This window comes from Pinus tabuliformis, chromosome X (genome assembly GCF_031772625.1).
Source record: "Pinus tabuliformis cultivar Carrire ecotype Pingquan chromosome X, CPIR1, whole genome shotgun sequence".
NCBI classification, from domain to species: Eukaryota; Viridiplantae; Streptophyta; class Pinopsida; order Pinales; family Pinaceae; genus Pinus; species Pinus tabuliformis.
In genome coordinates this window covers 644393599-644408821 of record NC_142308.1, presented here as the reverse complement: position 1 = coordinate 644408821, position 15223 = coordinate 644393599, and positions in this window count along the sequence as shown.

Below are 15223 nucleotides of genomic sequence, written 5' to 3'. Positions count from 1 at the left end.
AAGCAGTTCTCGAACCCAACCTTATTTTTTGGTTCACTTTGTCTCCAGGGGGGCTTCTTTTTGTTTCTTCTTCCCCGATCTAGTACTGTTAAATCGTCTCCCTATTATGTTGGTGCTTTTTTGTGTTGTTGGTTTGCTTCTTCATCAGACAATCTTGATACAAATTCTCATGTTCATGACACCTTCTGCACCTGAATAAAATGTGCTCATAGTAAATTATCTATTTCCATAGCTCATCTTGGAAGTAGATTTTAATGGATTCCAGGAGAGGCTCAGAGATGTTCATATATATGGATATTCAAGCATATGAAATGTATCAACCCTGCTTCGTACCTTCAGATGCTTTCACATATTGACCCAAGTTGTTTACAATTCCTGCTGATGCTTTTTCCTCCCAAAATTATCATGGAAAAGAGTACATGTAGATCATACTGGTGCCACTATGAAATATTCTTTATCAGGATTAAACCTCTCTGACTACCATCGAAGGTATAGACCCAAAAAGTTGAATAAATAAGGTTTGTTCTTGCAGTATCTATTGTGGTCTTCCAAATTTGCAAAAATGACATAAAAAAACCTTTGGAACTAAGATCTAACTTGAGCTGACCCTTAGGCTTCCATTTTACTTGAATCCATTGGGATAAGGTGTTTTCTGATGGCCAAATACCTAATAATTTTCCAATGAGTGTGTACTCTTGCATGTATTAAATGAATTCACTAACCTCATTGGAACTAACTTCACAATTGGGATCCACAAATTATTTTGGAAAACAACTACCTGGTTGAAGACACTTGGCTTGATTAGCTTGTTGTTTCTTGTTTGATTGTTTTATGATTGGATCTTCATTAGAGTAACCCAGATTCATGACCTTTTGTTTACCAGCAACATGAATAACCACTACAATTCTGATGTAAGGGGATTGTCACTCCCTCCTATGGCTTTCGCCACAGGAAAAGTAGAAGAAGGAAATAGACTATCATAGAACAAGGGTTTGGAAAAAAGAATTCTTAGAAGTTCGCAGAGCTCTAAGAGCTCAATTAATTATCATGCCCTTTTTTTTCCATTCTACTTAAATTGATTAATTAAAAAAAAGTTATATGAACAAGTGCCATATGTAGTGGATTATTATTTTTTGGGAATTTAGTAATGATAAACCATGTTATTGGCCCATGGTATTGTAATAAAGCCTATTTATAGATTAAAAGTCTCCATGGTAAAGTGGAGGTAAATATCCATAATTAATAATATTTTTCCACATTTTTTTAAATGTATGTATGTTTAACTTATATATTAATTTCTTTTATAATGAATAATAATAATAATAATAATTTAAAATAAAGTTATAATTTAGTTATCTTCTTAATTTTTAATTTTTATATTATAAACATGAGATGTATAATGAAGTAAGTATTTTGATCGATGCTTATTATGAATTGATGCTTATCAAAATTTACCAACCACTTAATTTGTATGGTTGAGTTAGTATATACATTGTTTACACTGAAATATTTTCTTTATGATTCACATTTTCCACATTAAAATGTTAATAGATGTCTGAACATGATAGAAAGTAGAAAACATATGTCCATAGGATATAATCTATCTCTCCATATATATACATACACACACACACACACACACACACACACACACACACGCACGCACATGGAATTTATTTTTATATATATGCACACATTGAATTATTATTTCTATTAATATTTTTTAAAATGTTAGATGTCAACTCCCTGAGACCTTGAATTAAAAGGAATCTATTAATGGAACAAGGATTGTATGCAGGGTAGTCCCTACCAAATAATTTTGAATATAAAAATTCTTAAATGTATGTTAATGATTTGAAGATATCTATAAACTTATTGCGCAATAAAAGTGTGTGTGCGTGTATTTAACACTACTCGTGAATATTAACTTAATCATAATTATTGTTACTATTATCTAATAAGAAGTTAGTATATATTAAATAATAAAAATTAATAATATTAATTGATAGAAGAATAATATATCACAATTAGTAATATTAATTATTATTAATTATTATTATTAATTATTAATTAACAACAAAATATCTAGAAATTATTAAAAATATTAAAACAAATTGTATCCAAAATCATAATAACATATTGAAATAGAAAAGCTATAAATATTATTCAATACACATTATTAACAAAGACTAATAACAACTAACCAATTTCATTGATAATATTCTAAATCCAAAATTATTTATATAACAACTATTTAATATTAACAAAAGGAAAAGAAATATAATATTAATTAAAATAATTAAATAAATAAAATTGGGTTTTAAAAATTAATTCAACTATAGTAACTGAAACTTAGTAAGTGGCCAAATGTCAAAATATGAACGAAAATCCGCTGCACTGATAACATTTATGGAAACAACAAGGAAATCATTAACAATATATGGAATGTACTCAATTTTAAGAGCTTGAGGAGTAGGATTATCTATAAAATCCATGCTGAACCATTTCTTAACAAAATATTTTTATGCAAACCCAACATCATATCTAAGCACAGGTTCACTTAGAACCCACACAGCCAAGTCCTTGCCCAAAAGGTGCTTCCTTCATTACTTATAAAGGTCGATTTACGAGATTATAAATTCTTTTATACAACTTATAGAGGGAGGAGCCAACAAATAGGTTATGCAAACTCTACATGAGTATAACCAAGAATTAGTTTCAATTCAAGCCTCTTCAGGAGGACCTTCAGGGTCCTCCTTATTCCTTCAGATTGAGCCTACATGACACTTTCCTCTCTACTATCCTCTTGTTCCTTCTTCTCCCAAACTATACTTCAATTATCCCAACTGTATCTTCATTGCAATCGAGGTGTAGTCATTGCCACATAACCCTCAAAACCAAGCTATAGGACTTAGCGCTATACACTACACATATACATCTCAAGATTGAAATCCCGCATAAACACATAGTGGAATAATTTTAAATATTGCTAACATGTCCCAACCTTTAGAGCTTAGTGCGTAGCCTGGGCATTCCAATTTTCCTTTGCTAGGTTAGGCAGTGGTCAGGCGGGCTCCACCTGCTCCATTCCAACTTGGTGGTGAACTTTGGTGCACCATATTCGACCTTCCAGGTGGTCTATCTTTGACCCACCTTTCCGTTGTGCTATATAAAATCCACCAATGCAAATTTGGCATCCCACTCTCCCTCTTGACCAACACTTATGTTCTACTTCTATTAGCCTGATGCTTTATAGTTGCTGCTAGTATGGAACCCCCAGTGCTTTCTCTCCGGGTGGTCGCCACTTGCCACATCCTACCGACATTGAGTCATCCTGACACTCACCCTCTATTAGGTTCCAAACATTTTCTTTGGGCTATTATCTATGATATGACATGTCCCAATGCTTCCTTCCTGTTTGCTTATACTTGGGGTTTCGAATAGTTCCTCGAGCATTCTCTTTCGGGATGAAGTAACTAAATATGCGGCCCCAAATCCACTTTCCTTGTTCTTATTTCCTTTCTGTTCTCGACTTGGACCACATTTCATGTTTTCCTAATGCTTATTCAACCTGACACTCCCTTATACACTCTCTCTTTTCCTTCTAGGATCACGACCCCTAGTTTGGAGCTATCAATTACCATCTCCCAACACTATCTATTGTCATTCCCCAACACTGTTACATGATGATCTTCCTCCAAATTGATAATTTGACTAAGTGTTGACCTTTCCTTTAGTGCTCCATGACATGCTTCCACCGTGCCTCTCTTATTTCACTCCTATTCTAGATTTTGATTCTTCTTGTTAACGGACCATTAATCCTCCATTGAGCAATGATCAAAGTGTATATTTCTTGAGCTTTGATTTAGGAAACCAATCTAGTTCTCGTCCTTCCTTCCACATGGTTCCTCTGTTTCTCTATTCAATTTGGATTTATCCCACTCCCTAGGAGCACTCTTCCTCTATACTCCTTTCACTTCTTAATTAATGAAAATTCTTATGTTGCACCCTTCCTTCCTGTAAGGTGGAAAATCCATCCTGAGCTTGAATCAATTCGATCCTGCAGTCAGTATTGGTTTCCACAATAATATCTATATGTATGTATATATATATAATTTCAAATAGAGACAGACAATAATTCCAAGCACCCAAAATACACAATAGAGTGCTACTTTATTCAATGAACCAACAAATTTACAAAGGCTCTCTCAACTTGATTTACAATATGCCCTCTCTCGTCCTATGGCCTTCTTGCCTTTCGAATCCTCTCAGATATCCTCTACTCACACATTTCCTTTATTTACTTGTCTAATTACATTTTCATACAAAATATGATATTAAAAAACTTATGGCCTAGATCCATGATACCTTCAATAAATCCCTATTCTTGGACTCTAGTTCCACTGAATCCTCTCATAAATCCAACTCATTCTGAACTATCCAAAATACTTGCGAGATATCTCTTTTTATAGAATATTTGATTACACCAATTCCTTTACTTATTTGTGTACAATATATTCAAAAACATAGGAAAGTAAAATAAATTTAATAATTCCACACTTAGTGGAGCAACTCCCTTGGTAAATGGAAGACCCCCTTGCATAGTCAAAAAACATTTTGACTTGGAATAAGATTCTCCTACATCATAATCCAAATGGTCAAAATTTTCATGGTCTCTTGATCATGTGTATGTTGATGAAGTCCTCCAAGATCCCAAAATTTAGTTTGTAGTTGATCTTTTTCCCTATTGTGTTGTTATTGTCTTGTTGTCCCTTATTATCCTGATTTCCATATTTTTTGTTGTAGTTGTTTTTGATCTAAAGATGATTTGAGGTTGTCATTGATGTCAATCCAAGCAGCACTAGGGGCTACCCTGATATTGCAAGGGAATTTTTACTTGACAACTTTATTTTGAGTCAAGGATCTTCTAGATAGATTCTACTCATCCAAATGTTTCCATTGATATATGGCACGCCAAGTAATTCTTCACGATTTGAGAGATATTCATGTTTGAAGTTAGTAACCTCAGTTAGTGGGCTAAAACCCTATGGGGTTATTGCATGGCACTCATAATTGGTTTTGGTCATTGAATAGTAAATAATTAATAATTTTTTAACCTCCTAAAATCCCTCCAACATTCTCTATAGAAGCCCCTCTCAACTCTATAAAAAGAAATCTCATATATCCTCCAAATATAGTGATTGTGGCATTTTCACTATAACTTCATTTCTGCGAAGTCTTAGATCCTGAAATTAAACCCCATTTGATTCACAATCCTTATGAACGGCAAGACCAAATTTTACATCTTGGTTCACTATATTTTCAGAGATATGATCTGTGGAGGTTAGGGTTTTGCAGGCTCCCGAATTTCATCTAAGGAAGTGACCTTGGGAATTTCATCATAACTCGCTCTCAGAGAAGAGGATTGGAATTCTGTAAAAAAGTGATAGATAATGCATAAATAGTAGTTTTCTGTGTATCGATTTCAGAGCCGAAGGAGGAAATAGTGACACGTGGTACGCCTACAAGTTCGCTCTACTGGACTAGTCCATAATTAGGTCATTGTGAGATATTGGGCATAACTTTGCCTTAAAGAGTCCAAATTGGGTCAAACCCGTGACATTGGAAAGAAGACTTAGAGGGCTTCTACAGGACCGAAGATCACATGTTGAGGATTTGAAATCGTAGAGATACATCATATTAAATATTGTGCTCCTAGAAGGCAAGAAAAACTAGATCAAGTGTTGTCAAGGGGTGCAAAGGACCAGACTTTCTAGGACAACAAAGAGAAAGGTGTAGAAAAATGATGTAGCAGATGTAAGCTATAGGTAAGTATCTTTTGTATATGCATGTTCATATCTTAATTGCATTAGTTTCTTTGTATTCTAATTTGTTGTTTTTGTTTAGCACTGACATATGTTCTACAGGATGAGGTAAGTTTTGCTATTATCATGTCTGTAGGAATTTACAGGGTAAGTTCCTCAGAAAGAACACCAAAAGGACACCGCTCACAACCAGATCACAGATCAATACACCAGTATTTTTGACGTGGTTAAAACCCTCAAAGAGGGAAACAGTCCACGGCCTGCGCCAACGTGGCTACTACAGGCAATTTATTAATCAAAGAATGAAATTTTACATAAGCTTCTCTCATGCACGGATTACCCGAACAATGACCCTCCATGCGCTTTAAATAGAACTCATGGACCAATCGGGTGTCAAGCCACGGATCAAGTGTCGGTAATACCGAGGAGAGAGTGAACCGTCGGATCACTACATATCGTGACCGTCGGATTGTAAGTTACAAAATGTACAACGGTAAAGAAACACACTTTACCTAACTCTATACCTAACTCTATACTAGACCAAGTTGAACTTAACTATTTCCTATGTGTCGGAATATCCTAACATCCCCCCTTAAGAACAACTTGGGATAGGATTGAAGGATTTACAAATATGACACAATAGGAGAAGGAAGGAGGCACTAGAGCCTATCCCCCCTTAGTGACAACTTCCTGAACTCCAAGCATATATCGAAGTTTAGTGAACTTCGCCTCTGTGAGAGCCTTTGTGAAGATGTCTGCAACCTGATCATCTGTTGAACAATATTGCACTTTAAGAACATGGTCATGAATGAGCTTTCTGATGAAGTGCATGTGTAGTTCAATGTGTTTGCTGCGCTGATGCTGGACTGGATCTTTGCATAGCTGAATGGCACTTTGATTATCACACCAAAGTGTGGTTGGATGCTGCTGCTCAAAGCCAAACTCTGATAGGATCTGACGAAGCCACAAGGCTTCCTTACTAGCTTCCACGGCACCACGATACTCTGCTTCTGCTGACGAAAGAGAAATGGCAGCCTGTTTCTTACAAGCCCATGTAATAGGTCCTGAACCAAGAGTGAAGACATAACCGGCAGTAGACTTCCGATCATCAGGGTCACCAGCCCAATCAGAATCAGTGAAACCAACTAATAGAGGAGCTTCTTTGGCACTGTAATGAATCCCAAACTGTATTGTACCTCGAACATAACGAAGTATTATTTTGGCTGCTTTCCAATGACTTTCACGGGGGTTTTGCATAAAACGAGCAACAAGGCCAACAGCAAAGGAAAGATCAGGACGAGTATGGGTTAAATACAAGAGTTTTCCTACAAGTTGACGGTATAAGGTAGCATCAACTTTAGGAGAAGTACAAGAGACTGAAAGTTTGACTCCAGACTGAAAGGGAGAAGGGGCTGGCTTACAGTCTTCCATGTGAAAATGACGAAGAATATCACAAGCATACTTGGACTGGGAAAGGGAAATACCCTCCTTGGATTGCAAGACTTGAAGACCGAGAAAATAGTGTAAGTGTCCTAAGTCTGTCATTTCAAATTTCTTTTTAAGGCTGGACTTCACATGGTTGATAAGGTTGGGATCACTACCAGTAAGAATAAGATCATCAACATAAAGAACAAGGATGATAAGAGAGTTGCCCACTTTCTTGGTGTAGACAGTATTGTCAGAATAACATCGAGAAAAGCCAGATTCTAAAAGAAAGCTATCCATTTTGGCATACCAAGCCCGAGGAGCTTGCTTGAGACCATAGAGAGATTTCTTAAGTCGACATACAAGGCTGGAGTCTGTTTGGATGAAGCCAATGGGTTGTTCCATATAGATTTATTCATGCAAGTCCCCATGCAAGAAGGCAGATTTAACATCCATCTGATGGACTTCCCATTTTAAAGAGGCAGCAAGGGAAAGAACAAGGCGGATAGAGTTCATTTTGGCAACAGGGGAGAAGGTTTCAGTGTAGTCAATGCCTTCAACCTGTGAAAAACCCTTAGCAACAAGACGAGCTTTATGTTTGTCAACTTTCCCATCTGGTCCATACTTGGTTCTGTAAACCCATTTACATCTAACAAGTTTGCGTCCCTTTGGTAGAGGAACAAGATCCCATGTATCATTTGTCAACAATGAATGATATTCTTCATTCATAGCTGCTTCCCAATGTGGATGGCCTGAAGCTTCTGCAAAAGTGTCAGGATCATGATTTACTGGAGCTTGAGCCAGTAAAGAAGAGGCTCTTTCAAACTGAGAACGCGTACGTCGCTGATCTGTAGGATCACCGACAAGGTCACCTGCTGCATCCCGAGTAGCACAGACCCATCTTGGAAGTTGAGGATCCTGAGAAGGTGGGGGAGGATTATCATCCTCACTTTCATCATCTGAAGAAGAAATGTTTTCAAAAGTAGAAGAGATAGGAAGAGGTGGCACATCCGCCGGACTAGGCTCGCAGGCCGATTTATTTTCATCAAATTTTACATCTCTTCTAATGATAACATTTTTGGACTTAAATGGAATAAGTCTATAACCTTTCACATCTTCAGAATATCCAACAAAAGTACATTTCTCACTCTTAGGTTCTAAAGCTTTATGCTTTTCATCTGGAATATGGGCCCATGCTTCACTTCCAAAAACACGAAAGTGACTTACATCTGGTTTAATGGAACTCCAAGCTTCTTCTGGAGTGATATTCTTTAGAACCTTAGTAGGAGTGCGATTGATTATATAATTTGCACAATTAATTGCTTCGGCCCAAAAACCAAGACTGATTCCTTTAGATTGCAGCATACAATTAGCCATTTCCTTTAAGGTGCGATTTTTCCTTTCAGCTACACCATTTTGTTGTGGAGTGTATGGAACAGTATGTTGCATTTGAATTCCATTTTCGGTGCAAAAGTTGATGAATGTGTTTTTAACATATTCTCCACCATTATCAGTTCTTAGCTTAAGAATTTGATGTCCAGATTGTTTTTCAACAAAGGCTTTGAAGGCCAAAAATGTGTTAAATACTTCGCTCTTGAGTTTTAAGAAGTATACCCAAGTGCGTCTGGAGAAATCATCAATGAAAGTTAAGAAATACTTGCAGCCAGAGAATGAAGCAACAGGAAGTGGACCACATAAATCACTGTGCACAAGCTGTAAAGGGGCTGAGGCGTGCCAAGAGGCACGTTTTTCAAAACTGTCCTGATGATGTTTTCCGAGTACACATCCGGAACAGACACCATCTCTGCAAGATACCATAGGAAGACCTGTCACCATATTTTCTTTACATAGATGCTGAAGGGAGCGATAGTTTAAGTGACCAAATCGCTCATGCCAAAGTTTGCTCACTTCATCATTATGAGCAACAAATACTGAGGGAAGATTTGATGACCCAAAGTTGTGAAACTTATACAACCTTGTGGAATCATCAGCAATACCAGTAGCTAGAATCTGTTTAGGATCTCTTAGATCCTTGATTACAACATCATGAGGTGAAAATTCAACAATTTTACCTTCACCTGAATGAGTTATCTGATATACAGATAGAAGGTTGCAGGATAAGGTTGGAACACATAATACATCATTAAACTGACCATTATCTAGATGAACAGTTCCAGTCCCTACAACATTAAGAGATCTATCATCACCAACATATATATTTTTGGTGTTACAATCATTTAAAGAAGAAAACATGGCTTGGTTTTTGGCCATGTGATAAGAGGCTCCAGAATCAATGAGCCACTCATGAGAAGGAGAAGAAGAAGATACATTTAATGCATAACCAGACTGAGATGATTGACAACGACATGCAGAAAGTGCCATTCCGGAAGTTGAAGTTGAAGTATGCTCCACATGGATGTTATGTTTCTTCATTGCGGCTTCCAAGGCTTCCATCTTCTTAAAGCATTTAGATTCTAAGTGGCCATCTCGATTACAAAAGTTACAATGTCTGTCAGTCTTCTTCCATTTGTTTTTATTGGTCTTATCATTTTGCTGAAATGATCTTTCATTTTGAGGCTGAGTTTGCTTAGGACCCTTGTTTGGTTTAGGACCATTCTTTTTAGGATATGACTTCTTAGGATTCTTTGAATTTGGTTGCTGCTGGGCGGCTAACGCTTTCTTGGAAGAGTTTCCAAGATTAAGAAGACCAAGGTGTAAGAGTTTTTCTTGCTCTCTTATTAAGGAATCACAAAAGGAGTCAAAGGAAGGGGCCTTGTAGTCTTTTCCTTGACAAATGAAAGCTTCCCTTGTAGAATGGAAAGTGGAAACAAATACAGAGTAGGCTGGTCCCAACTTAGTAAGGATGGAATAAATAAGGTTACTATCTTCTTTCTTAACCTTAACACCTTCCAAGAGATATCTAAGGGTCTTGAATTTGGACAAGAAATCTTCAATGCAAGAAAAATTATTAGGATCCAAAGTAAGCAACTCATTTTCAAGTTGATGGGCTCTAATTTCATTTTTAATCCCAAAAACTTTAGTGATTTTTTCCAATGCTTCATGAGGAGTCTCAAGTTCTGCAATATGGAATCGAAGATCAGGAGAAATAGACATCCCTATCAAACCACGTGCTTGATCTTGTCTATTTTCCCATTTTGCAGCCTTGTCTTCATCTTTTGGTTTCTTCTCTTGGTCTGTGGCTATTCTGTAGAGACCTTTACTTCTAAGTAAATCTTCCATGTAGGCTATCCATTGGAAGTAGTTAGTGCTGTCAAGAATGACTTGGCATGGACTTTCCATTTTTTAGAAAAAACTGAAGCTGAAGATGCTGAAAGTGTTCCAATGGATATATCTCGAAAAATTAGGCGGTTTTAAAAAAAACGGCTCTGAAAAAGGCTTCCGGATGAAGAAGTTATGGCTTTTTGAAAAAAAATTGTTGAAGTTGCCGACAAAGTGCGCGAATGTGCGGGAATGAAAAAATCTGCCCCCACAAAATGGAGACTTGAACCCAAGACCTCTACTCTCTTAAAATAGCTTTGAACCAATTGATCTATACAAAAAATTTGAGAGAGAGAGAGAGAGAGAGGGGGGGGGGGCCTTGGTTTGCGTGCTTGCCTTGAGAAAGCTCTTTTTCCCTACAAAACACAAAACACAAAACCCAACACGAATATGCAAAGAAAAACGAACCTTGCGGCTCGAAGTTAGCTTTAGCCAAAAAACTAGATATTTTTAAAAAAAATGAACCTTGCGCCTCAAAGTTAGCTTTAGCCGGAAAACTAAATATTTTTCTCAATGTTTCTGATTTTCCGAGATCACACTAAGGTGCAGGGAAAAGAGCATACGCATGAGAAAAATCCTTCCTTTCTGTTTCTGATTTGCCCAGATCGCACAGAGTCGCAGGGCAAAGAGCATACGCAGAAATGAAAGGTATAGATCCGGTTAAAAAAAGGGCTAAATAAACCGAAACCGAAATAAGCAGAGAGAAAATAACAGTAAACTGCAAAAACACTGTATACCTCCCGATCTGAAAAATGACGCAGCTAGGGCTACCGGAAACCTTTTCGTGTGAAATGAAAGGGGTTCCTCACTGGAACAGATGCTCCGAACACAACAGAGCAGTCCTCTCGGCCCGAAAGCAGTCAGAAACAGCAGATCTAGGAAACGGCAGTCGGATGCAGTTCTACCGGCTTCAGATTTGGATCACCAACGGACACGGCCCTCAAATAGCTCCGATACCATGTAGGAATTTACAGGGTAAGTTCCTCAGAAAGAACACCAAAAGGACACCGCTCACAACCAGATCACAGATCAATACACCAGTATTTTTGACGTGGTTAAAACCCTCAAAGAGGGAAACAGTCCACGGCCTGCGCCAACGTGGCTACTACAGGCAATTTATTAATCAAAGAATGAAAATTTACATAAGCTTCTCTCATGCACGGATTACCCGAACAATGACCCTCCATGCGCTTTAAATAGAACTCATGGACCAATCGGGTGTCAAGCCACGGATCAAGTGTCGGTAATACCGAGGAGAGAGTGAACCGTCGGATCACTACATATCGTGACTGTCGGATTGTAAGTTACAAAATGTACAACGGTAAAGAAACACACTTTACCTAACTCTATACCTAACTCTATACTAGACCAAGTTGAACTTAACTATTTCCTATGTGTCGGAATATCCTAACAATGTCATGGGTATTTCTTTGAAGACTTTTTGCAGGTATTATATATTCATCAAGAGAAGACTCAATGCATAATCTAATGTTCTAAAGAGTGAGAAAGGTTAGCATGACAAGAGCAGAAATCAAGGTGCAGAATAGCAGGAAGAAGTTCACCACATGAAGTCTTCAAGTGGGAAGCACTGCATACAATCATTGTAAAAGTATCATTGTACAGAGTCATTGTAAAACCATCATTGTAAAAGTTGTACAACTGTCTATCTGCCAAGAGTTGAAGAGGCAGTGTAAGGAGGTCTAGGATCATCATTAGGTGGTTGTGTCATAGTTGGGGTTATGGTTTAGTGTGTCTTCTTCTTCTACATCATTCTATATCATTGTAAAGTGGACCATTTTTCCTGGTACGGGAGTCCATTATTCTTTTATTCTTCCATAGGGTGGTAGGGTGGTGCTAGGCTGGTGCATGAAGTCACCAACAGGTTCAATCCTGTGAAAAATTCAGAGTGGTAAGGTGGTGCTAGGGTGAGTTGTAGCTCATTGGGTGTTGGGGCATCCACTTAGTTCACTACTTAAGAATCTCAGGTGTTGGAGCGTCCATCCAGTGGGAGTTGGAGAAGAATTCTTTTCTAGATTCTAGGAAGTTGGAGCTTTCTTTTCAATTGGAGTTGAAGATTAAAGAATTATTAGAAAAGCGTTCTGTGTTTTTTTTACTCGGAGGGGGTTTTCCACCTAAAATTTTTGTGCCTCCTGTGATCTTTTATTCACTGTTGTTACTGCATAAAAATTAATTATAATTGAAGATTAACTAATGCTCTGAAAAGATTTAAAAGTGCTAATTGCTAAGGAATATTGATTCACCCCCCCCCAAGTATTTTCCAACAATTGGTATCGGAGATTGGTTCCTTCAATAGCAGTTTAACAACTGGAAGGAGATCATGGATCACAACAAGAATGGTGTACCTCTATTCAATGAAAATAATTATGCACTCTATAAAAGAAGAATGGAGGTCTATCCCTTGGTGCAAGGTTACAAAGTATGGAACACTGTTCAAAATGGCTTTACATCAAATTGCGAATGAACAAGGTAAGAAAAAGTTGGTAAATGATGCAAAAGCAAGGAATATTATTATCAGTGGACTTATTGAATCTTCTTATCATAAGGTGTTGGGTTGTAAAACCACCAAAAATGTATGGGACAAGCTTGAGAATATATATGCAGGTGACTCAAATGTCTAAGAAGTAAAGCTTCAAATCTACAGAGAAAAATTTGAGCAACTCAGAATGAAAGAAGAGGACAACATTGTTGCATAATTCCAACACGTTGATGAGATAACCAACACTCTGGAAGGATTGGGAGAGCCTGTTGATGAGAAGACTATGATATGAAAGATTCTTAGAACGTTACCAAGAAGATTCAACCCAAGGGTATCAGTCTTACAATACAGTGCAAATCTGGACAAAATCAACAAAGAGGAATTACATGGAGTTCTCAGAGCATATGAAATGGGAGTTGATGAAGAAGATGGTACTTCACATCTAGAAACTATGTTCGCTACATCTAAGAAAACCAATCAGGACAAACAACCTTCGAAGGCAAAGACCTGCACTTGCACCTGCAAGTGTGAAGAAAAGGAAGATGATGAAGAAGGTTTTTCAGATGGAGAATATGCTTACTTTACGAGAAAAGTAAAAATTGCTAAGGGAAAATTTACAGGTAAACTTACATTGATATGTTTTGGTTGTGGTGAGGTTGGGCATTTCACAGTGAAATGTCTGAACAGAAGTGATGGAAACTCAAAAGGAAAGAAAGGATTTAAGAAATTCAACAATAAAGGCAAGAAGAACGGATTCAAAAGGAACTTTCTCTCTAAAGAAGATATCTCATGATCCGATGAAGACAGTGATAGTGAAGAAGAAGCCAATGAGAGAGTATTGTTTATGGCCAAGCACAATAAACAAGAGATATCAAAAAAACAATGAAGAATGGTTAACCATAGAATAATTTTCTAAGGAGGCAATCAAGCTTATAAAAGAGCTCAAGGCTGAGAAGATCCATTCCAACACTCTTGAAGAATAAGTTTAAGGTCCCAAAATTGAAGTTAAGGAACAAAAATGTATTGAAGAATCACTTCAAAAGAAGTTGGAAGAAAGAAACTGAGAAAGGCAAGAATTAGAAGCCGAAGTAGTTTCGCTGTGTAAGGAAGTGAAGAAGGGAAAAATTGTCTGAAATTATGCCAACAGCTCAAGGGCATTGGAAGAACTCATCAACAATCAACGATATTACAATGATAGAATTAGCCTCAGTTACAAAGAAGAAGAAGTAGGGCCTTCTACAACAAAGTACAATGAACCTATGAGATCTGACAGGAATGTAGAATTCATTGGACAAGATTTGCAAGAATAGCCTTGGAAGACAATTCCCCGACGAAGATTTCCATCTAGGTACCAACATATTTTTCATGGCTATTGTTATTCATGTGGAAAATTTGGTCATAAAGCTACAGAATGTTGCATGTACCGTAGGAACCAATACAATTCCAGGAGATCTGTCAAATATGAACCTCCCAGGGCTCAACGAAACATCAATAGATTTGAAAATTTAAGAAGTAATATTGAATGTTACAAATGTCCAAACTTGGACACATAGCGAGAGACTGCAGACTTGAAAATCCTCCAGAAGAATCTTCGAAGCCACAAAACGAATGAACATGGAAGAAGAAGAAGAACACTGATAATTGTGCTCTCGCTCTCAAGGCTCAAAAAAACAAAGATGTGTGGTATGTTGATAATGGTTGCTCAACTCATATGACTGGAGATAGAAATAAATTTGTATCTCTGAAAGAGAAGAAGGATGGAACTGTGTCCTTTGGAAATTATGGATCTTCAAATGTTATAAGTGTAGGAATCTACAGGGTAAGTTCCTCAGACAGAACACCAAAGGACACCACCCACAAACAGATCACAGATCAATACACCAGTATTTTTGACGTGGTTAAAACCCTCAAAGAGGGAAACAGTCCACGACTTGAGCCAACGCGGCCACTTCATGCAATTTATTAATAAAAGAATGAAAATTTACATAAGCTTCTGTCATGGATGGTTAACCTACAAATGAACCTCCATGCTCTTTAAATATAGATCATGGACTAATCAGGTGTTAAGCCACAGATCAAGTGTTGGTAATACCAATGAGAGAATGAACCATCGGATCACTACATATCGTGACCGTCAGATTGTAAGTTACAAAATGTACATAGTAAAGAAACACACTTTACCTAACTCTATACTAGA